The 24,620-nt window shown below is 35.4% G+C and overlaps 1 protein-coding gene across 4 annotated transcripts in view; it reads left to right on the forward strand.

Moving 5' to 3' along the window:
• Positions 1 to 24,620, forward strand: part of Cad87A (cadherin 87A) — a 127,878-nt gene that overhangs the window by 32,710 nt on the left and 70,548 nt on the right. For all 4 annotated transcript variants that reach the window (XM_014230067.3, XM_014230068.3, XM_070107907.1 and 1 more), the window contains exon 2: positions 5,157 to 5,226. The gene's annotated coding sequence lies outside the window, so the exon portion shown is untranslated. The remainder of the gene's footprint in view (positions 1 to 5,156; positions 5,227 to 24,620) is intronic.

The raw sequence follows: 24,620 nt of genomic DNA on the forward strand, positions 1-24,620 counted from the left end.
CACCATTCTAACAACTGACGGTCTTAGCCTTAGTAGGCATTCAGTTTTGTACCTTTCACTAGATGGTGTATACCAAAGAGGTTAAACTTTGCTTCATCCGAAAAGATCACATTCTTCCAGTGCTCGACAGTCCAATTTTCATGAATTTTGACCCATTGGTATCGTTTTTTCGGGATGTCTTCTTAAAAGTTCGGCATTTATCAATCTCCTACGCACAGAAGATGAATTTATTTTGACACCAAATGCATCCAAGAACTCCTTCCTGATGTCTGCCGAAGATTTGTATCGGTCCTGGATACACATTCGTTTAATCATCCGATCTTCAGCATGCGTCGACTTTTTCCATATCGGTTTTTTTCGCTCCGTTGAAACCGTTTCTGCAACTTTCTTTAAAAAATCGGCAACAGATGATTTGCTGAATCCTACTTTATCAGCAATTTACTTACGGACAATTTCTGCTGTGATAGTGCAACAATTTTTCCCTTAACGACATCATCCAATTGCTTCGATCTTGGTATATTTTTTATATAAACACTTGTCACGACTCAACTACAATATTTCACTTATTGGTTAAATGATGATACAAATATATTCATATCGTTTTATTTATACACAGAAAAAGTTACTTGCCGCTAAGAAGATTCATACTTAAAGTATTGAACTTTAAAAAGGGATAATTTAACTGTCCGGTAACGGTTAAAAAATTTGTTCGATTGAAAGAAGCGCAGACGTGTGTGCATAATATCGAACGGGCACTTTTTGAAGGCGACAATATTAATGTAGGAAAATAATAATTTTTTTCTCAAAAACGATAAATATAATTTATTAAAATGTAAGCCATTTAAAGTCATACAAATTTGATTGAATTAATTTAGAATTCCTTAAATTAAAAAAATGTGTACATATATATTGTAGATATACCAAAATTACATAAATATATATACTTATATATATACAGTATATATATATATATATCTATATTATGTACTTTCACTGTTTGTAAAAAGTTAATTGAGTTATTTCCACTGATATTGATCCTAGCAACAATTTATTATCGATATACTAAATTATCAATAAAAAACAATTATCTAAGTTTTAATAACTTATGGAAATTTAGATATTCGCATAAAATAATTCTAATAATGACATTCAGAAGCAATTAACTTCAATAAACAATACAATAAATATTCAATACATATATACATACATACATGTATATGTAACCGTTTCAGCGAATATCATATCTGCACTGAAAAACATATTTACCTACATATGCTTGTTTGTATGCAAATGAGACTATTAATTATTCATAATAACGGTGCAATTATGCTTTTATGTATTAAAGCATAAATATATTTCTTTCTGAATAAATTTGTTCATCTACATAGGGGATATTGAAATACCTATTTCAATTAAAACTTTCGGGATAGTATGAGTATAAAATTATTGCCTTTTTTGTCAAGAAGTCGAAGCTCAGCCTTATATTATCTATACCTAGCGAAAAACGCAACCGAAAACGTCGGAGACCCTATAAAATATATACATAAATGATCAGCGTGATGAGCTGAGTTGATTTAGCCATTTCCGTCTGTCTGTATGTATACGAATTAGTCTCTCAGTTTTTAATCTATCGATCTGAAATTTTGCACTTGTCCTCATCTCAGTTAAATATAAATATCAAATCGCGAACATTTTGGTTCGATTATTTTTCACAACTTTAGACGTGGATTAACTCAGCAACAGTTCCGTCCAATTTTTGCCCATGATGTTCCATCAAGGAATTCAAAAATAAGATCGCACGATTGTGACAGGTGAATCGTGGATTTGGGCGTATGAGCCAGATGAGCCGAATCCAACAAAAGTTGTTCGCGCACGAATCAAATGGTTGTCTGTTTTTTTTTTGGAAAAACTGGACATGTCGCAGCCATATCACTAGAACAACGTAAAACAGTAAGTTCTGAGTGGAAGACGGATCACTCTCCGTCACGACAATGCGAGCTTTCACACATCGACTGAAACAACTGTATTTTTGAGTACTCAAAACATCGATTTGATGAGTCATCTCCACGTACAGTCCTGACTTGGCACCGAATGACTTCTTTTTATTATTAGGCATGCAAAAGTGTATAGATCTTAATGGAGAATATTTTGAAAAACAATGATTAATATTTGTTATTGTTCGCTAATACCGAATTATAAAGGGCAACCCTCGTATCCAATATCACTATTAACATTCTCGTTTGGGACTGGAAAGGAAATTATCGCTTATAATTATGATTATTTTTTTTTTCTTTACAGCTTACTTGAAATCGGCAAATTTTCATACCAGATTACGGGTATTCGAGAATGTGATCAATGTCCTTATAAACTATAAGTTATGATTATTATTGAATTTACTTTTCCAAAAGAAGTTATCATTATAAAATCTAAAAATACAGTTACTTATTCATAGATTCATAATCCTGCAATTTGAATTTACAGTTAGTATGTTAAAATTTTCAATTTTCATCAAATGCGTATGGAAAGCTCTGTTTCTTTTTGTTGTTTTAGCTTGTTTTATAAAACAGATCTTGAGAATCCCTTAGCTCTCTTTATTTTCATTAATTCTTACAGTTCTTCGCGTTTTAAGTAGTAATTGTGCAGGCGTTAAAATGTTCTTAGCTTCAGCCAGTAGCTGTATCGAGACTTATGGCATGAATTGCCCTACTTCTCCTAAGACTTCTGAAGCTTCTTTTCTTGTGATTGATCTATTATCTTTAGTCTTCAGAAAGATTTTATAATTATCTAGTATTGATTTGATTTTTTTTTCATATTTTAACTTCAGTCTATTAATGAATTCTTTCGCGTTTAGTTCTGAAATTATAATATCGTTTGCTGTTTAAGCCAACATCTTTACTATTATTTCGATTCAAGTTATTGTGATCATCATAATCCTCAGTAGGAGCCCAGAAGATACTGCCATAGACTGTTAGGATCAACCATGAGTAAAACAGTCTAGCTATTGACGTTATGTTAAGAAGACTTTATCTTCCGTTCTCAACAAGTGTAATCTTCTATAAGCTCTATGTTATATAAAAATTGTTGGTCTTTCGTGAGAACCTTTTGGAACTTTTAATCGCCGTCCAAGGAAGGCGGGCGACTTGTAAATAGTTCTTCAATGTCCATAGATTTTTGTATGTGATTCATACTATTGTAATAAGCGAGTCAAACATTCTAACGTCGGAGCCCATTATTTCGGGATTGCTATGCCTAGTTTGTGTGCGTCAAAGAGATTTAAAATATCTAAAATAATAGCATATAATTCTAGTCATAATCTGGTTAGCGAGTACATTGGCGATGCCGAATTTATGAGCTTTGTCAGCTTTTAATTGAAATTATTTGTACAAATATTGTATATTTACCCATTAAAATACATATTTATGTGTATAATTCTTGTGTGTGTCTATCATTTTACCAAATATGTTTACAAATATTAATGTACAATAGAGTTTACTTTAACACCTATTATTTTTGTTTTCGCATTTAAAAGCTTATGCAAGCTTAAGCCACCATCCGATTGTGTGATTTCTTTTTTTTGTTGGTTGTTTTGAGAGACCGAAATTTGCAATTTTTTTCCAAATTTGTTTAACTAAATTACACCGTTATGATTTGCCCACACATTGCTTACAATTTACACGCTCATTATCTACTCACTCGACGCTCATGGCTCATAAATTTCTCATTCAGTTTGCCCATCTACCGTATGGAGGGTTGCCACATAAGTACATAGACATATAATTATGCTGGCCGTAATGTTTCTAAATGAAACTGAACAGAATTAAAAGCTCGTGACACTAGCGTAAAGTATAAAGTAAACTGAAATTTATTACCTTCGTTTAACGTGGCTTTCGAAGAGCAGAATGTGGAATGCCGCTTATGAAATGAGTAAATAAGATGTATTGAGAGAATTTATGCCCAGGAGTCTAACCGAGTGTGTTGTCACTTTAAACGGAGGGAAAATGAAGTTTATTTTTTTGCCGCAACATTCAGATGATAAATTCGTGTTACAGAACTACCCATTTGAATTTTTTTCTAGGAGTGGTAATGCTTTTGATAATGCAAAATTAGAAAAAAAGAAATCAGAGCTTAAAGCCATTAGAATATTTTAAAAAAATTCCTGATATTCTTATGGAGTTAATGAATTGGTGGTTTAGATAATATAGTTTATAGATAATATAAAATTATATGATTCATCCAGAGCCTCTAATAAATTTAACCGTATTTGCCTCGGTTATATTCGACAAATAGTAGGTTATACAAATTAATAATTCGCCAGGTTGAACAGCTGAGGGGTTTACTTGCGTTTTGCCGTAATTTTTACAACCTTTGTTCGATAACTTTGCTATGATAGTATATTAGGATTGAATACGTATCCACGTCAATGCTTACCTCGAGGCCGGAGTAGGAGTATAAAGAAAAGGTAGCTTATAATAAGAAATCTCCGTAGAGCCTTCAGAAAATTCTCACACTCAAATGAAAGTTCTCCAGCGTAATGACATTGGCGACGTTCTTTAAGCCTCGCCTTCTCTTTCTTACTTTCGTACTTTGCAAACAATACTTTTTATTTTCTATCGTCCCCACTATTTTTCCGTGACTCATCGTTGAAGATAAATAATTTACATGGTTGTCGAGACTAGTTTTATTTTGTGTGAAATGGACTGTTTCGCGTTTTCTTATACACATATCTCAACAACATTGATATTCACACCTGTTTGAAGATTTTTGGTCTTCGTGACCTAGTTTATATTGAAATAAGAAATAGATCTTATTGAGCTCAGAGTGGCTTTCGCTCTGAAAAATTCTTCGAAATTGTAATTTAATCAATTACGTAACAAAATTTTTGCACATATTTGAAATCAAATCTGGTAAAAACAAATTCCAATATCATTTCTAGGAGATAGAGCTTCATACTCAGGTTCGTTTACGGGAATTTCAGGAGATAGATGGTTTGATATTTATTTTAGACCAAATTAATAAAAACAATGCATGACATCAAGCCTTCCATCAAACACATTAAACTTAATTGCCTTTTATAAAATAAAATATATATAAAAAACAAAAAAAAAATTACGACGAAAGTTAACTTTTGATGTTGTATTATTTTCATTCTTTTTCAGATTGATTCGTTGACAAGCAATGAAACTTTATGCTCAAACTAGCACTTAGTCCATAGTTACAGAGAATAAGGTAAGCGAAATATTTTAAACTAAATTCTTGCAATATTTTCTTCAAAAATTGTAATAAGAAACAAATTCAAAATATTAAAACAAAATTTAAGCAATTGGTGCGTATGTTTTAAATCATTCCATAATTTACAGTTCATAGCTTTTTTATTGATATCAATACTTTATTTTCTAAAATGATGTATACCTACACACAACCTATGAGAAGCCCTTTGGCAGATAATTTGTTGTGTGAATTTTTGAGAAATGCAAAATTTTAAATAAAGCTTTAATTTTTATTATTATAAAGAATTATTAACCACAAAAGCTCAGAAATATATAGCTCAACTAAAATTAATGTGCCCAATTAAATTTGAATTAAAATAGTAGCCTCAAAAAAACGTTAAAAAATAAAACTGTATCGATCAAGGTAGCCTCAACTTCGATTGAAACCAAATTTTATCTGTCTGTAGTTTAGATGGAATTTTTATCGCGACTACTTGAGCGGCTTTTATGGTTATTGCAACAGGTGTATAAGTTTTGTCATTTGTTTGATATTACAATTTTGGAATTGTGTTCTTTTTGTGATTTGTAACCATAAAGAAAACGGGGTTTAAAAAGAATGTACAAAGCATGAAAAGGCTTATGTAAGTAAAGGATGGTCTCATTACCACTTAGCATAGTTACCATGAAAATGCTAGAGCAATTCGGCTCTGAGTTGTAGTAATAACGATCGTATTTTTTTATATATAAAATTTATTTATATAAAAAAATGCTCTTTCTTTCCGAAATTTGGTTAGATTTAACCCTATGCTACTGAAACCTTAATTAGCAACTCATTGTAAGAAATTTCGAACGCATGTAGAATTCACTATTTTATCCAAAATCTATTTTGAGTGCAAATTATTTCGATAATATTAAAAATAGTATTCAAAAGCAACCTCCTCACTGTTCCAAAAGTATTTTGTAAAAATATTTTAGTCCGTAGAGTTGACATAGTCATGCTATCAGTTCGGAAATCCATTTGGAGGTCAACTAAATATCTAGTTAGAGAGATATCCAACTAAAATAGTTATTTTTTACGAATTATCCCTTTGGACTGACTATATTGGAGCACTATAAAATTTAGCATATGTTGGTTAAATGGCTGATCCAGAGATTGCACTTCGACTACTATAAGGAGTTTTTCTTTTATTCAGTTAGTTTTGATATCTGAAAGTATGAGCTCCAAAGTATTTAAGATCTCGCAAACGCGGGACAATTAAGAAGGAAGTGTTGATATGTTTCCACCTCGTGTTTTTTCATACAGCTTCGACAGTTAGGTAAGATTCTTAACCTTATAGCAAACACGTCGATAGGGCAAGGGCCTGTTAGAACCCCCACAACTAGATAGAGGCTAGCCTTGCTGAGGGCAAAGAGCTCACTGGATCTCTTACGATCGATCTTGGGCCAAAAGGATCTTGCGATAGCGCGTAAAATCAGCCTAGCTATCCCGTAACAGTAATAACTCCTTACGTAGATATAAACAAGAAATTTAGTGAAATATTTACTTATTATAAACAGAATGTACACGCAACAGTTTTCGATATAGAACCGACCACTATTATATGTAGCTGCGATACCGTAGATTTGCAGCAATAACTTCTACAATTATGCAGATAACAACGACAAATTTTATGAGAAACTTACCTACCATAAACAAGATTGCAAACATAATCGTAATAGGCCCACTGTAATATATGTACCTATAGTTACCGTACAGCTGATGTCCTAGATTCGGATTTTTAGTAATAACTCCTACTATTAAGCAGCTAGTGACATGAAATTTTCTAATCTAGTCTTTCATCAAATTTCAAAGTGTGAAAAATTGAAAATTTTCTAGGTCGGACTACCGACACATACATATACAATTCTTTCCAAGTTCTTATAACCCATGGTACAGTTATTATTACCTACAATTTTCGCCGGTTAAATCTCTTATCGTGATATAACTTTTTATGGGTTTATGAATTGTTGGTGTTTGAAGACTGTTTATATTTTGAATGCTGCTACAAAGAACCGTTATGCCAACCAAACTCAACTGCCTCAACGCAACAAATGTTGCTTGGTTATAAATTAATTCCCGAATTTGGTTTTTTCAAAACATATCGTGAATATAAATTGATTGAAAACCACTAATTCATATATACATACGCACACACTTATTAACATAAGTGGGGAATAAAAAATAAGTAGTATTAATTATAAATAACAATAACAAGGTGCAATAACAATGCGAACACCACAAAGTAGCTTGCATACCCGTGCATGTGTGTTTGTGTGTGTGTGGGTTCGAAAAAATATTTAAATGCGATTTAACGCACACATACCACAAGCTGGAATGTCATTAATTTAATGCAATTGATTTACGTTTACTATTGCTGTTTTCATTAATTTTTACTACCACTACTACTGCTCGTGCAATTTGATGAATTAAAACTGTTTTTCTTCACTTGTGGGTTTAACAGCGCAGCCACCAAGATGCCAACGACAGCAACAACAAAAATTGTAATAATTGCTCTTAAAAACAAAACCATAACAATACCCTACACAAATACAAAATATCCTTGCAAAAATTTTGATCGTTCAGTTTGTATGGCAGCTTAATGCTATAGTAATCAGATCTGAACGATTTCTTCGGCGATTACAGTGTTACCCTAGAAAATGACTCATATCAAATTTCGTGAAGATATTACGTCAAATAAAAAAGTTTCCCATACAATCACTTGATTCCGATGGTTCAGTTTGTATGGTCGCTATATGCTATAGTGGACCGATGGCAGCCTTTGCGATAAATAGGTTGCTTCTTGTTGAGAAAAGGACGGGTGCAAAATTTCAGATCGATATCTCAGAAACTGGACGGACAGACAGACGAACGCTGATCATTTATATATGTATGTACATATATACTTTATAAGGTCTCCGACATTTCTTTTTGGGTGTCTTAAACATGGTGGCAAACTTTATATATCATGTTCAGGGTATAAAAACAAGAGATTCAAAATTGCACACACACAATACATACCTGCAAAAATATGTACACACATCAAAGCAAGCGACCACCACGATTTGACATCGCTTGCTTAAATTCAATTCTATATCTTGTGTTACTTATATAACTAACTTGTCAATTTGTTGTGTTTACCGCATTTGTTTGCAATTAAATGTTGCGCAGTGCAACAGCAACAACAGCAATATAATTTTGTTACACACAAAATTTAATTCTATGCAACAAAGCCAAGCACAATGGCGGTAAAGTGCAGTTTTTTTATTTTGTGTTTTTGTTTTTACGTCCGTCTTCTTGTTTGCCGAGTGCAAAATATTTATAAACCGCTATTCCTCTGCCGCATCCACTTGTTGCCCGCCTGTTCTGCTGCTTACTCGCTGTCACTGCTGAACAATGTCAAACTTTCGCAATTAAATTATTTAAGTGCGACGGCGTACAATTGCATTCATCGCATTATGCAATTTCGCTGCGACGAGTTAATGGCTGGTGCAACAGGTGGTTGTGAGGGAAACGTGCATATGTTTCTATCTACGTGAACAATGCCTGGGAATACTGAGCCTGGAGATGACTGCAAATCAAAAAAGTTAAAATGATGTTAAAAAAAATCTATTCTGAAACTTGTAAGCCGTTGAACGCAGAGCTTTGGGTGGGTCAAAGCTTTTGTTTTGCAAGAAAGTATAGCAGAACTATTTCCAAATAGTATGACCACCTGGTAAAAAAAAGTATTTATAGACACTCTTTCGTTGTTAAGGTTCTGAGCAACATGCGGCCCTTAAGTGAACACTAGTTCAATTTCCACAACAGCCTGTTCTACGCTACTGAAATTGACCTAGATCTCATCCGCAAAGGGCTGTTATTACGATAAGTAAAAGAAACATATGTGAATATACACATTTTTGGTAGATTTCCGAAAATCACCACTTCCATCAGGAGGATCTGGGCGCGATGGTACGTACACATGTGTCCCATCAACAAACACTAAGTGGGATATATTAATACGAACAAATAAACCCATCGGTTTCATAAACGAAAACTTCTGTTGGGACGTATTTGTCCCAATAGGTCCAAAAGAGTTAAGCGAGTATGACTCTACTATTTCTTGGTAGATTCTCAAAACTAAATGGTTATGACTAGCATTTGCGATCTCCGAAGATCTCCTTGAATGTTTCAGTGGTAAATATTTGGAACGTTGCTGAGAAAAGCTTGATCAGTTCTTAAAAGAAGAAAACAAGGGTATATGCAATTTTTTCGAATAAACTAAATGGTTTTTAATCTTTCTTAGTTGTTTAAGGAAGGACTATACCATCCTAGAGTAATGCTGACATTAAGCTAGAATAAGAAACCGAACACAGTTTAGTATATATTGAGGTGAAAATATCACTTGATTCTGATAAGGTTCGTGAAATCCAACTTTTTGTTTCGATAAACGATCTAAACCTTATTCACGATTCTTAAAGCAACTTATCTGTAGTATCTCCATGTACGCTCTTGTAGATGCGTTGCAGAGTTTGGATGACAGCTTATACGTCGGAAGATAGGTTACTAACATCGGATTGTGATAATACAACTTGTTAAAAATATTAAATTCGATTTTTGGCTTACATATTCAGAGTCATGTAATTTCTACTTGCATCCCTATCAATCTTGGTAAAAGTTCCTTAGAGTTTTCCATCTTCTTTTCGACTTGCGAAAGGACTATTAGAATCTTAGCAGATGATGTACAAGTTTGTCAAAGAATCTAAAGCCAAAATGTGAGCTGTCAAGGCGCTGCGAAATCGTAGGGAACCACACAGCAAGTGAATTACTCACTCGAATCTGAGTGTTCTGAATTTACGAGCTCGGTTTTTCAGTCCTCTTTGTGAAATTGTTACATGGATAACATATAGAGGGTACAAGTATATAGCAAAGGTGCTTGGTGGAACATTTAGCCTTTCTCAATAGGTGAACGTTCGAGTTGTATTACCGATTATAATTGTTGCGTTTGTCTTTAACTTTGTCAAATTGGAATTGCTACTAAATATGCAGAAGATTTTTAAGTGCAACTAGGTTAAGGAGAGAGCAAGAGGAACCAGACTTAGTTTATTTTTTATTTCTTAGATTAATTAGAATAGTCATATAGAATAATAATTGTTAGTTGTTGACGAGATATTACCCTCTGGCTATTGGAGAGCCCATAAAAATTTTGGTGACCTTTTTCTTACAGTGCACAGAGTAATATTCGTCGTGCCGTTTGACTTGAAACTGACAGAAATGCCAAAAACTCGAAGTAACTGCATGAGCAGGCCCACGGAACTTGAATCAATATATTATTAACTATTATTATGCTTCGGTTTAGGTATCGCATCGGACGAATGGCTCTAGCTGTGGACATGTTTACTTTATTAATAATGAAAAATGTCACCGACTGTTGACTGTTTTTAACTTTTTTTGTCAACAGTTGTTTCATATAAGCTGGCAACACCTCTAAATTCTTGAGTGACAGCTACCGAAAAATCGTTGGAGGATATTGCAGTTTAAGATTATTCCTATTCGTTACAAAATACAAACCTTTACATTCACACACAAACATACAAACATACTTACAAGCACAACACCATACATAAGGTTGTCCGTAATCTCGAACAATTAGTGACATTTTGAATGAAAACGCTTTCAAGCTTGTTAAGCAATTAGACCTCAAATTCAAATTAGTCTGTGCATTGTGGTTGACTGTGGTTGACACGGAAAAGAAATTACCGTTATATTGCACACATGGTCGCATTTTGCATTCTAAAACACAGTGTGGCTAAAAGTTAAGTTAAGTGAGGTTAGGCGCTGAAACAATAGCCATCCGAGGAAGGAGCATTTGAATGTGTGTTAATATGACCATTTATGGGTTAAAGTGGCGGAATAAAAGCATGTCAAAATAAACAAATTATCTAATGCGCGGAAGCATGCACAGTCGCACACATACACCCACATACGAGTATAATGGCTGCAAGCAGGGACCTTGCAGCAAGCCGTGCAGGGTTATGTGGCAGCGGGCAAATGTCAGTACGCTAGCAATTTGCATTCAGCAAATTTGTTCAAGTTGAAACAAAACAAAGCATTTGGCGCGCTACGCTGCCACCAGCGACCGACTGCCGGCAAAGAAAATGTGTCACATGCAAAATACACTACGCAGTGTAGCATATGCGCAGCGCGAAAAGAAAAATACAAAGTAAATGGCAAAACAAGAAGCTCACTATAATAAAACATGAAATTGAAAAAAGCTTGTAACTTTGTGTGTGTGTGTGTGTGTGCTTACAGTGAAACAACATCCGCAATGTGCTGGGTGTGTGTTAGTGCGTGTGTGTATGGAGGATGTCGCGCTGCAGCAACGTGTAGCAGACATTTGCATTTTTCTCTGTACCGCATTGCAGTCGTTCCCGTTATGTTCGCTTTTGTCGCTTGATTATTTTGGCGCCGCCTAGACGCCAGCGATGATGCCTCAACGGCGCGCACAATTGGGAATACAGCCAGGATGTGCAATATTTTGTGTCTAAGTGTATGTGTGTGTGTGTGTGTGCCTCTAAAGGAAGTGGTGTTTTCGTTTGCGCATTGTCCTTACTTCCTTTGTACTTTGTTAGCAGGGTGTGGGTTCGACCTTTAGTGTACGCGTTGTTGGAACTATCGCCGGATTAATGCACATATTTTATTTGTCTATTCAATTTTTCATTAGTTGATGCTGTGCCATCCGAGCAGAACTTTAATCTTTTGTTGTGTATTTTCAGCATTACACAAAGCAATGTTGTTAGCAAGGAAATCTTAACTGAAAGTCCAAATTTTTGACAAAAATGTTTAACTTTGAAGTAAAAAAATCTGTTATATTATTTTGGGCTGTCAATATCGCAAAACCACTGCCATTGCTTGAAAATTTTTGGATTCCAATTACTTCTTTCTAACATGAATTCTAGTCAGTGAATTGCCTTGACATAAATATTATCATTTTCTTTTAGCTTTACTTCAGATTGTTTGAAAGATAGTTAAAATTGACCAGAGAATTTGAGATAGAGAACGCGAGATAAACTGGGCACCGCTGGATACATAACCAAACTGGAAACGGCATTAAAAACATGTAGAGTGATTTCTTGAACCCATGAACATTGAGTTCATCAATGCCTAATATGTCTAATAAAAACTTAATCGACGTTTCGATTACACAAAACCGCTTCCCCGAGAATGATTTTGGCAGAAGCTCGAGTATAGCAATTTGGTTTCGTTAGTGTAGAGAAAGATCAACTAAGAATCAAACTAAGTTCTCGGATTAAGCAATTCAAGTCTGATTTTTTTATATGCCTACCTATTTTTTCGTAGTAGTAGCTGTTTAGTTGGGTTTATGTTAGGATTTTCCAAGATTATTTAGTAATTTAGTAAAAATTTTTCATACCTTCAGAAAATAGAGATTTCTACAAACATAAAGGCACTGTGTTTTTAAAAAAATCTGAAAAATTTACCAGAGTATTTTCGTTGGAAAATACGAGTTTTTTCGATATTAAGTCGAAAGAAGGTTTATTCTTAATATTTTAAATAAAAAATACAGTGTATTTGGGACATAAGAAGATAAATTTGCCTCAAATTTCGTGAAAGCAGTTTCCCCACAGCAGTTCACTCGCATATTATTTTTCCTTTTATTTTTGTTATTTTATTATTTGTTTCAATGAGTTTCATCCTACTATTTTTTTTTTTTTTGTTTTCTAAAATCTATCTACCCTGTTCTAATAATAGTTTATATAAAACGAAACTGAGGGGTTACCAAAACGTTTTTTGATACGGAAAATATAACTTCGTAACCCAAAAAAAATATATATATCATAGCACAATTGCGCAAGCGTCAGAAGATATGCTAGTTTAGGGTTGCAGGTTTGTTTGAAACTGTCGTAAAGTTTGTTCTATTGGCTATACGACAGCGTTTACTAACTTGGGAACACATTTTGTATGCCGTAAATAAATTTCTATATAAAATAAAAAGTTTTCTAAGGTATAGAAACTTCTGTACAACAACAGTTCGTTCATTCGTTGCCTTTAAGTTAGAAGGCATACATACATACAAATTATTAATTGCCATCTTTGTACCGTTTAGCGCATTGTCTGTCAGTAAGTCAAGTTGCGTTCTTAGAATCAATACACTACCAACTACTCAATACTAAGCACTTACAGATATCCTGAATTGAACGATGTCAGCAGTAGGATACTGAGTGTGACTGTGTAAAATGAGGGCAGGAGAACCAAGGCGCTACTTTCATATTGTAGTTGAAGTGGGGTCTTAGTTTGACCGGCGTTATACCTATGAAATGTTAAGTGGGGAGTAAAAGGTTTGCCTGATTGCTCTAATCGCTCAATCACCGAGGACTACGGTATGTGCTTTTGGCGAAACTTGCCAACATACAGCCGTACATAATAGCTTAAGTGAAGTCGATAAGTGGTGTGGTGTTGGTGTGTTAATTGCGGTTGTACTTGTATATGATCAGAAAAGGCATTTGCATTGTTTCTCTAAATACCTATATATAATTCTGACAAAGCCCTTATCTTACAACACCATTTAGCAGGCTGATTCTTTTTAAATGCATTCTAATTTGAAAAGCATTTCACTTCTCACTTGAGTGTGAATTATTTACGTATAAAACGTGGGTTTCTGTGGCATTCTTTAGATGGCCGAAGCGCTGGTAATGACAGACTAAACTGAACTAAATGTACGTACAATGTGTGCCCTAAAAACTAATCACATTTTTTGAATTTAGTATAAACTGCACATTATATTATTTTTGCAAGTTATTGTTTATTCAAAATATTCCATTAGATTGAATACAACGTTTGGAACGTTCAACCAGTGCAGGCTTGGATTTTTTTGTGCTATTTAAAGGAATGTTCTTCAGCATATTTCAGCAGTTTTGGAAATAGAAAATGATCACATGGTGATAGAACAAGCGAATACGGAGGCTGGTTGAAGAGAGGAATTCGTTTTTTCAATAAAAACTCTCACTTGTTTGGTCTTCATGTTATTCATGAATATCAAAACGGGCACAGACCGTTCTTTTGTCCAAATTTTCAGTTAAATCTCTAAAAATAGTGTTTCTACTCGTATTGTATTTCTCAGCCAACATTCGCGTAATAAAATTTGCATCGATACCAATAATTTCACAAACTTGCTTCGCAAAATACGACTATTAACTCAACTTGTTGAAGTAAATATTTTGTTTGCCTTGCTGTAGGATAATTTGTTTCGCACCTTCTTTTAACATCAGATTCTTTGGTGCAAATTATGTAGCTATCACGGCTGATCATTCGGGGAAGGCATGTCATGACGGAGAAACTATGTAAAATTAACTTATTAAGGCTTTATAAATATTTTTTTCATTTTAATACCCTGAGCTATTTAATTGCAAAATGCACTAACAATACAGCTGATAACTACATTAGTCGCCATTGAAAGCATTTATGTGTCCAAACAGTAGACATTATATACTCGGTTAAATGCACTTCTACTGACGCATCTACAAAGCGCCCATTACCCTTAAGGAATCTCCCACAGCATCCGTTACACCCACTTAGTATTGCTTGTTAGGTTCGTAGTGTCGTTTGTCACGTCAAGCTCGAGCGTGCATTCGTGCGTGTGCCGATGCATGTGTGAGTGCTTTAAATGATGGGCCATGCACGAATGCATGTTGCGGTAGAGTGCCACAGCAGGAGCTCCAAACAACAACTACTGAATATATACATATATAGTACAATCATAAGCAATCACGGGACAGCAGTGGCATCACCTGTTTCCAAAGGACATTCTCACACAACCATCGTAACAGTAGAGTGAAATTATGCCTGAGGGATCGCTGCTCAGTGTGCTAAAAAAAAGTTCAATATGCTTAGAAGAGCTGTAGGCAAATGAAATTGTATTTTACTTTATAAAAGATTTTGTAAATTGTAACACGGCCATGGCAGATCTTGACTATCTTCACAAGGCCTAAAAATTTCACAGCATTTTATAAGATATTTTGACTTTGTAATTCGGTAAAAAACCACAGGATATTGCTCACGAATATTCCTTCTAAAGTTGTCATATTTCTTATTTTCAAAGTTTGGACCAAATGATGTTGGAATCTCAGTTTATTACTGGTGATGAACCTTTTGTACAGGCATAAACAGATCCCTGAACAAAGCGGTCTTACCTTGTATAACATATTGGTTGAAAGCCATAATACTTAGAACTCATTATGAATCCCATTGTTCAATTTTATATAACTACTAATAACCTAAAATATTTTTATTTGCCAAATTTTTCACCGCCATAGTCCACATGTAACCACTGTCTCTCAGTTCTATGTTTATTTACACCATTTCTCCACTCCTCTCCACTACTATCTTAACTGTTTTTGTTCATACTATTCGTTGCGTGTCGTGCACAGCTGGTACAGTTTCAGTGTTGACACGTTGTTGCAATTTTAACGAGCCCGGAGCCATCAACGACACCTGCATACACGCAGCCTCCACTCACACGTACGCCCCGACGCCATTGCGTTTTCTAACACTGGCCGTCGTTACAACGCTTGACAAGTTGAAGGACTCTGATGGAATTTCAGTATTTCACCGTAAGCAAAAGTGATACAAAATGAAGATGATACATTACGTTGAAATAGAAAAATAAAATGTCCCATAGATCACATTACGTAGAGAGTACTGTAGTTTATATATTCCGGTACTAATAAATTTTCGCATTCTTTCTTGCGTTTATTTTAAAGCGCTTTACGCTCTCTCTTGCTACCTCATTTTTTTTTTTTGCCTGTTTAAAATTTTATTATTCATTACTTTCTCGCCTTTCGAAGCATTTCATGTGACGGAAGCGCATTTTAACGCTAGCTTAATTTTGTTTCCTTTTTTGGGAATGTAAATTCTCTACGTGGAAATCTGTGAAGATCTAAGAAGAACATCATTTGGTCGTTGTGATTATACAATATATAATATATCTTGGAGTTACATTTCGTTTAAAGCTATTACTTAAAATTTGTTTAAAATATATTTTTCACGCGTACCTTAGCCTCTATTTGCCGATCCGATTTAGACTTCATTGATCTGTATATTTTAAAAATCAGGAAAGCTGGGCGGTGCCGTCTTGTTTTCGTGTTATGATTGCTATACTTAGATGCTTGAATGTACTGTAGTACTGAAGTGCCAGAACTATTTTATTAATCGATTTTCTTGTTTTTTGAATTAAAATAATTAAATACCCACTGTTTTACGTGATTACATCAACGAATCTCTTGGCTGGTATCAGCTTTTGGGTTAACGAACATCGATTTGAAGCATCTTCTTCCACTAGTCATATTATTTGCTATGCAGTCATTAGTTTCATTGTCGGAGTCGTCATTGAAATTACAAGCTCCAATTCTGTGCTCTCTGAGCATTTTCATTATTTAATATATGATCGGGAAATGGAAATTTATTTTTTATACCTGCATTAAATTGCTGACCCTTGATGGGAATACCTAAAAATATTACACGGAGCTTGAGTGTTTGTAATAACTCATTAAAAGTAAGGGATTTAGAGATTCGACAATTTATGTATTTATGGTAAGTACCTTTGAAGAGAGCTTAATTCCGTTTTGTGATTCGTTTAGCAACAGACGTCCGGGAGAACACATATTGCACGCGCTCAACATCTGTTAAATCGTCGATTTTCCAACGGATTTGTCGAAATATTTTAGTTATACTTTCCATTCTTGACGCTGTGGTCTTTCCATTTCCTGTTTAAAGCACGAAAAAACTTTAGCCTAGGTTGCACCGTTAATATACTCTGTTTAGGCTATAATTATGTTGGAGTTCAAAGCCTGTAAACTAGTTCGGTTGAAGTGATCCACTGAAATTTCATCTGTTTTAGCTGCGTTCGAAGTCTTCTGAGGAGTAACGCCTCTCTCTCTCAGTATTTGTCGACTAGCTCGATTTTTCGGCGCACACAGTGGATAGAGTATGTGTGTGCACGCATGCAATAAAATATAGTTTTGCATGAGAATTTAGGAAATTGTGCTCTATATCAGCTAACAGATGACATCATTGGATGAAGAACATCAGTGTCACTTATTGCATATTGTTATTGTTTTTATGACTATGACAACAGCAACGCCATGTAGGTATAGTTGCAGGAGCAGCAGTAGCAACACGCCAACGGCGTTCATGTTCTATGGCTAGGTAAATATAATATATCTTATAAAGCTGATAGTGACGCCGCTGCATGGCTAGCTAAATGCAAGGCACAGCACGTAGCAGCAATTTGAATATCTTTACAAATACTCTTGACTGCATATAAATAGATATACGGTATATAGTACGTACATATGTATGTATGTACATACATAAATATATAATCGCTTGTGGGTATAGTAAATGCTCGCTTTCGCAGCATCTAAGCTCTAAACTGTGGCAATGCAGCAGCACTTTTCTTCCAACCCGCCGCTTGGCTGTTGCTGCAACATATTCGTTGACTGTCGTCAATGTTTTGTACTACTTATTGTTGTTCGTTTTTTTTTTTTTGTTGTTTTGTTGCTACAATACTCAATTTTTGGCTTCCACCCAAACGGCGCTCGAATGCACCGTTCCATACCGGCATATGTACCATCTCCCCACATACATATAGTACATCCATCCGTAAAGCCAGACACGGCGACAGTCTGTCTACTTGCTGTGCGACTTCCCCTTGTTCCGTTTGTGTCTTTTCGTACCCTTTGCCTTGTTTATTATTTGGATGCTCAGTTGCTGTGGCTTACTCATCCATAGAGTAACGTAATGTTCAAAGTGTTGCCAAAAAGAAAAAGAGCAAATATTTAACAAAATAATACTAATAACCCCACGTACACCACACAACAATAAAAGCAACAACAAAATATCGAGAGGAAACAACTCAGCTGCAGCAATAGCAACAATACGCGAAACTAATAATATTTCCACTTCTTTCACTGGCAATATTCGCAAATGTGGCTGGCTTTTCCCAGCCAGGCGGTTGTGTGTCTAATGTGTCTAGTGTTGGTAAGCGCCGAAAACCACGTTGTTCATATAAAATTCCATAAAATAGAAAAATAAAGCAATGTAGCATGGTGTGTGCAGCAATTGTTGGCTTACACGTTGCTGGAGAGCGAGGAAGAGAGTGCGACAGCGGCAACTGCAGTGTAACGAAGGAAATATATTTTTATAATTGAAATGTGTATTATAAAGGGATGCAGCCATAGTAGTGGTAGCAACAGTAGCCGCAGCGGTATTATGTGCGTCAATATAAAATATTTGAAGACACTAAAAATGTACTTAAACTCATACATGCACACACGTAACGGTACTAAATTTTTCGACATGAGGCTGCCTAATTTTTAAGTGATCACTGCTTTGGCAGCATTATTTGGTAGTAACTTAGCGCTCCAAAATCCTGGCTGCCAACCGACGGTGGGACATCAGTTTTCTAGCTGTAGTCACATGCTTCTTAACGGGACCCTTAGGATTTGCTTTTCGGAGCGGTTTCGTCGCCCTGGTTGATGATGTCCCTCCTGAGAGAAGGTCTATTAAGGTCGGTTCAGCCCTTTCCTTTTCCCTGTCCTTTTTTATTTTACTTTTTCTTTACTGTCACTTTTATACATGTATTAAGGGTCCCTACTCAGAGTCGCTCCCCAAAAGGTAGTCGCCTTATAGGTTATCTCAGGTACGAGGCCAAGGCGTCAGGTTGACGCACGCTCGTGTTCAGAGCCGACCAGCACAAAGAAGGAGTTATCTCAATTTACACCTACCACACCAATGACTAATGATGACGGGAGCGGAACGTACTTCGAGGCCTGCCAAGGTTTTAACGAGACGGTGTCAGCCTTATTATTAACCCATTTACCATTTCTGCAAGGTTTCATCTCTGCATATTCAGATGACAGAATAACTCGACCACTAGCCCAGGGTTCAAATCAAAAAGTCCATTGGAGTCTAAGAGCCGTGGGTAATTTAGCGTTACCCAGTATGCACCTCGCGGAGGCGAACCTGCTCTAAATCCCAAAACATCTTCTTTTTGTTGTTACTCATTATTTGACGTAATATCTTCACGAAATTTGGCACGAGTTATTTTCTAAGGCAACAATGTAATCTCTGAAAAAATTGTTTAAATCGGAGCACTATAGCATATAGCCGCCATACAAACTGAACGATTGGAATCAAGTTCTTGTGACGAGCTTTTGTATTTGTGAAGGGATTATAGCTTCGGTGCAACCGAAGTTACGTATTTTCTTGTTTATTTTTTAAGGCTGCTCACACGTGTGTTTTCAAATTCTACACAAGAAATTTACAAAGATTTTAGACTAAGACTAAGCAAATCATGTATGTATAGGTTGAGATTTAGTACGATATCAAAGGTTTGTTATACCACCATGTAATTCTTGTGGGTCAAATTAATTTTTTTCCTCAGAACTCAATAAAGGATATTCACACAAATTTTTAGATTGATTCGTCAATAACTTTTAGAGGATTCCCGAAGGTTTGAAAAAAAGTCGTTTCGAGAAAAACGTATTTGAAAACTGAATCGACCAGTGTTTACCTTATTGCTCATATCATCGGAACTAATTGGAATTTCATTCGAAACTTAAGCAACTTATTCTTGAATAGTTGTACTAACAATTTATGCAATAAAAAAATCGATTTTTTTGAATCATCTAAATTGGTTTCCCCCTTAAATCTAAATTAAAATGCAGCATCGCACACTACGTCGATAAGTGTTAGTACTCTCTATTCCAATCTACTTCCTTTTACGTCTCCTCCTATGTTACATATATTACTTGTTGTTGTATATGTAATTTATGCATGTTACGCTCACTGGCTCCGAAGTGCAGCTGTGACCCGAGTTCACTATCAGTAAATCGATTTATTGCTTAATGTAATTAAACTTCCACATATGCATACATACATATAATAGCATCAACACACTATTTACATAGCTACATACATATGTACATATATAATATAATATATACCTATGAGCGAAGGATCACTAACACTTCCAATGGTCTCAATGAACACGAAGCAAGACGTCAACATTTGGGGATAATATCCTGAGCTCTAGCTTAGTTTGTTGTTGCTAATTGTTTGCCTACAACTACGAACATTTTCTGGCTCGACACCGGTGCAATGCACAAATCTTGATTTAAGCCACTTAAGTCGATATTCAAGAGACATTGAAATACCTCACTTAGCCCTGTTGAATGCTCCAATCTGTTTTTGTTAGTTTGTTTTGCATTGAACTGTCACACATCGTGGCAAATATTTGGGTACGATGAGTGTGTATGAGTGTAATCGTGCATTAATGGTGTACATTGCCTGTTTATTATGTCGCTTACGGGCATTGTACCGTTAAAAGCCTAAAGGATTGTTTTTCGACTTGCAAAACTACCTCTTACTGACTATTACGTGTTGAGATGCTGTGGACGTGGTGGTAGAAGGTAGGGTTACCTAAGATCCATATAAGAAAGCTTGTTCCGATTAGGAGATTTCGATAAGTCAATGAAGTTTTGAATATTATATTTTTGCATTAGTTATCTCTTAGCTTCTTTACATTAATATTCACTATTTTCTGAATTTTTCCACTTTGCATTAAGTGGGTTTCCGCAAGTTCTCCAAATCAGCTCTTTTTCTGGATAGTTACTTCTTAAATTGCTTTTGACCTCGGGTCAATTCTTTACATTCAAAATCTAAATCTATGTCTGAATTTGGTGAACCTGTAAACTTATATGAATGCTTAAAATTCCGTCCAAATTAAGGACGTAGTAGTTTTGTTTTTATTGTTTTACTGAGTAGAGTCAGAGAAAAAGGCTTATTACTTGTAAGTTGTAATTCTTTAACTCCGATCTGTACCGGACTGTTCTAGAAAAAAATTTTACTTCGTGCACTGTTTTCGTATACTAATATATTGCTCAGCAGATATCGTCTTGTTAGCGGGTAAGTTTCATCAGAAGCCCTCACAAAATAAGCAGAATATTGATCAATCGAAAATTTCTGTGTTTAGGTTAGGTTAGGTAAATAGACTAATTATTCGTGAGGCCAGTAATAAACTCACTTGGACAGCTAAAGACGCCTGTTCGTTGTGATGCCCAGAACTCCTAGGTATGGATCAAACAGACTGTTGCTTATCGACAAAACGTTTAGAAGCTGCCACATTAATATCAATTAGTAGAGATGCTTCCTCCTCATCTTCCTCATTGCAACTTTGACAAGTTGCGTCCTCTGAAGTCTTAAGAGCAAGCAGTTGAATGTATCTTTTACGTTATACTCGGGGCCAGAGGTCTTTCGCAACCCCACAAGTACTGGTTGCTAACCAACGCTTGCTGAGCTGGCGCGAATCTCATTAATCCAGCGCCTGAATGCATGAAGATAGGCGCACCCCTGCTACCTTAATGGCTGCCACAACTGCGTGAAAGACACTAAAGTGGTCTGGCAGTCTAAAACAATAATTGATTGAGAGCTCCCGACAGAAGACTCCAATTCCAACTTTCCCCTTGAACTTCGATCCATCTCTGAAAGAATTCACTGCACCTCTTTTTCAGCGACTCCGGCCCCAACCTCTAGCGCAGGAAGCTTGAAAATTGTTTACGCATTGTTTTCGCGAATATTAAGGGCTTCTGGACTTGAGCTAACTACTAACTTTTGGTTTAAATTTGACAACTCAAGTCAGTTTTTTTTTGTAGGATTTTGGATCGTTTTAGGTTAAAATCTAAACTAAATAAAACAAAATAAAAACATATTCACCTTGATATTTATTTTTATGCATAACGGGATGTCGTTTTAATAAACATTCGATTTACAACCACTGTTTAAAACAGATTTGTGACATTTAAATTTAACATGCTACTCAAAGCTTTGCTTTTAACATTTTTTCAAACGGCATTAAATTACATATTTTTCACAAAGTTGCTTTGAAGCTAATTGCCCGTTTTGTGTTCCCTTTGACTTTTCGCTTTTAAGACCACCGGCGCCTTTTTAAAAATTTTAATTTGCTAAAAGAACCAAATACGAGCGGGTGACTTTTCGACAAAAAAATAAAGCAAATCTACTAAATTAACTTTGTATAACTTTTGCGCTCAAAAGAAATACAAGAAAAACAATTCGTCTAATTAGACAGCTTGACGTCGGTACTGGAAGGCAGTTGTTGTAAATAGCTGACGGCATATTGTACATAATGTTTAAATTCGTAAAACTACTCGCGGTATAGGAAAACACGAATTCACCCGAGTGTTAATGAACCCTTTGGCAAATGAAGCAAAATCAGTCAAACAGCTTTAATTATAGAGTAATAGCAGCGGATTAACGACACAGAAAATAGCTAAAAAGTCTAAAATTCAGATGAGCTTTGCCTGGTGGCTAAGAATTACCGTACGCTGCGGAATACCAGAAACTAATAACCACAAGCAATAGCAGTGAAGTACGCTCAACATGTGCAGCTTATGAGCGGGCATCGCTTCTTTGTTGAGCTTATATTATATATGAAGTCAGACTGTTTTACCCACGGCTTCGTAGTCTACTTAGCCAGTCGGCAATTAAATTTTGCTGCGACAGAAAGTGCTAAAGCGGCTGTAGCAACAGTGCTTTTGGCGATCTTTGCTTTGACATATGTACATAGATATGTATGTAGATAATTAAATCGGCAAAGTAGTAAAAAATATATATATGGTTTTCTAGGAACAGTTTGACATTCTGATGGTTCAATATGGTCCGAATTTGAAATATAAATCGCGACGGCTGAATTATTTTTAGAATTATTAAGATATAGCCAAAATATATATAAAAAAAAAACATATTTTTCACACCTGGCTATCAATGCCACATCTATTGCTTGCCTATTTCCAATTTACTTCACTTCTAGCCAACTAGAAAAGCTTTGCAGCAGGCATTCAAATAATTTTTTGAATTTACCTCATCTATTCTGTACTTGTTCTGGGGTTGAATTGTTTTAATTGTATCTTTAAATTTTGTTAATTTGGTGGTATCCTTTCGCTTGATCTGATTTGGGATCAAAACCCGACTAATATTTAAGAATGAGCTACTGTCTGAGCGTGCGGCTGTCCCTCAGAATGACAAACCTTCGTACCTCACAATGCGGATAAAAACTGCTTTCGTTTTCTGAATGCTTAGACTCAATTTACTTACTTTCGCATAATCCAAGATATATATTCTAAATATAGATTTTCTAGATGAGGGGCAGCTACCCTGGAAATTTTAAATTTAAGAATATAACGAGGATGTTTCTAAAAAAATAAAAGTATTTAAAAAATAATATTTATTTCAACATTGAATATTCAGGCTAATTCGGTTAAGATCATTGTGCTTTGTCTTCGATGTCACAATTATTTATTTTTCATAAGCAGTTCTTAGTAATATATCTTGCTACTAAAGCTTTTTGATTTTTTTTTTGGCTTGGTTCATCAGCTTTTAGAGAATTGCCTCTAAGGGTCCACAATCGAATCAATAGTCGTTTCACTCTGCTGTGCCGGTCGTCTAGTGAACGGTATATTATCCGTCTAGATAGGCTTCAATATATAATTGTAATGGGATTCAATAAAAGACAGCAACTCGAGTAAACTCTTGTCCAATCTATCCAATATTATCCAACGATAACGATTTCCTGTTGGGTACCTTGCTACCTCTACATATGTGAAAAAGTGTACCATATAACAAATTTGAAACAAAAAATATGAGTGAACAAGAATAACTCAACGCTCCCACCTTAAATGCAGCAACTCTTATCAGCAGCAAGCCATACAGCAGCTATCATGCATGGGTGTACGTATGTATGTATGTATGTACGCCCATCAACCAGTATTGCCTTGCTGCGTCAGTCACTCAAAGAAAAAAGCGAAAAAAACCGTTACCAGCAGTCTACGTAATAATGATTGCGCCGACAAGCAAACTGACAATAGCAACGCTGTGGCACCAAGTCTGTGTTGGCTGTCAAAAGCAATTTTATACATTCATGTCACACCTTCACCGCTTTTGGCCTATTTCTTAGGCGGTCTTTTTATTTTTTCTCATATATTTTTTTTTGCAAAGTTTTACTCTTTACACATGAATGTACTTACATACATACAAGTCGTGCTTTTTGTAGCGCAAATTTGTAGTCATTAGAGCGAAGGCCGTCAGCGCACGTGGGTGGGGAATCGATGAGGTGATTACTGTACAGCCTTTTAGCGGAGCTTCGGAACCATGCTGTGCTCTACTAACTCTTACCTTACCTTGTGTGTTCGTTACTATGTACACACGCACATGTGCATCCAGACTTCCTTCTCTCAGCTGCGCTTAAATCCTGTTACTGGCGTGTACCGGCACGAGATATCGTGCTAAATATTTTCGAAGAATTC

This window comes from Bactrocera oleae, chromosome 2, assembly GCF_042242935.1.
Source record: "Bactrocera oleae isolate idBacOlea1 chromosome 2, idBacOlea1, whole genome shotgun sequence".
In the NCBI taxonomy this organism is placed as follows: Eukaryota; Metazoa; Arthropoda; class Insecta; order Diptera; family Tephritidae; genus Bactrocera; species Bactrocera oleae.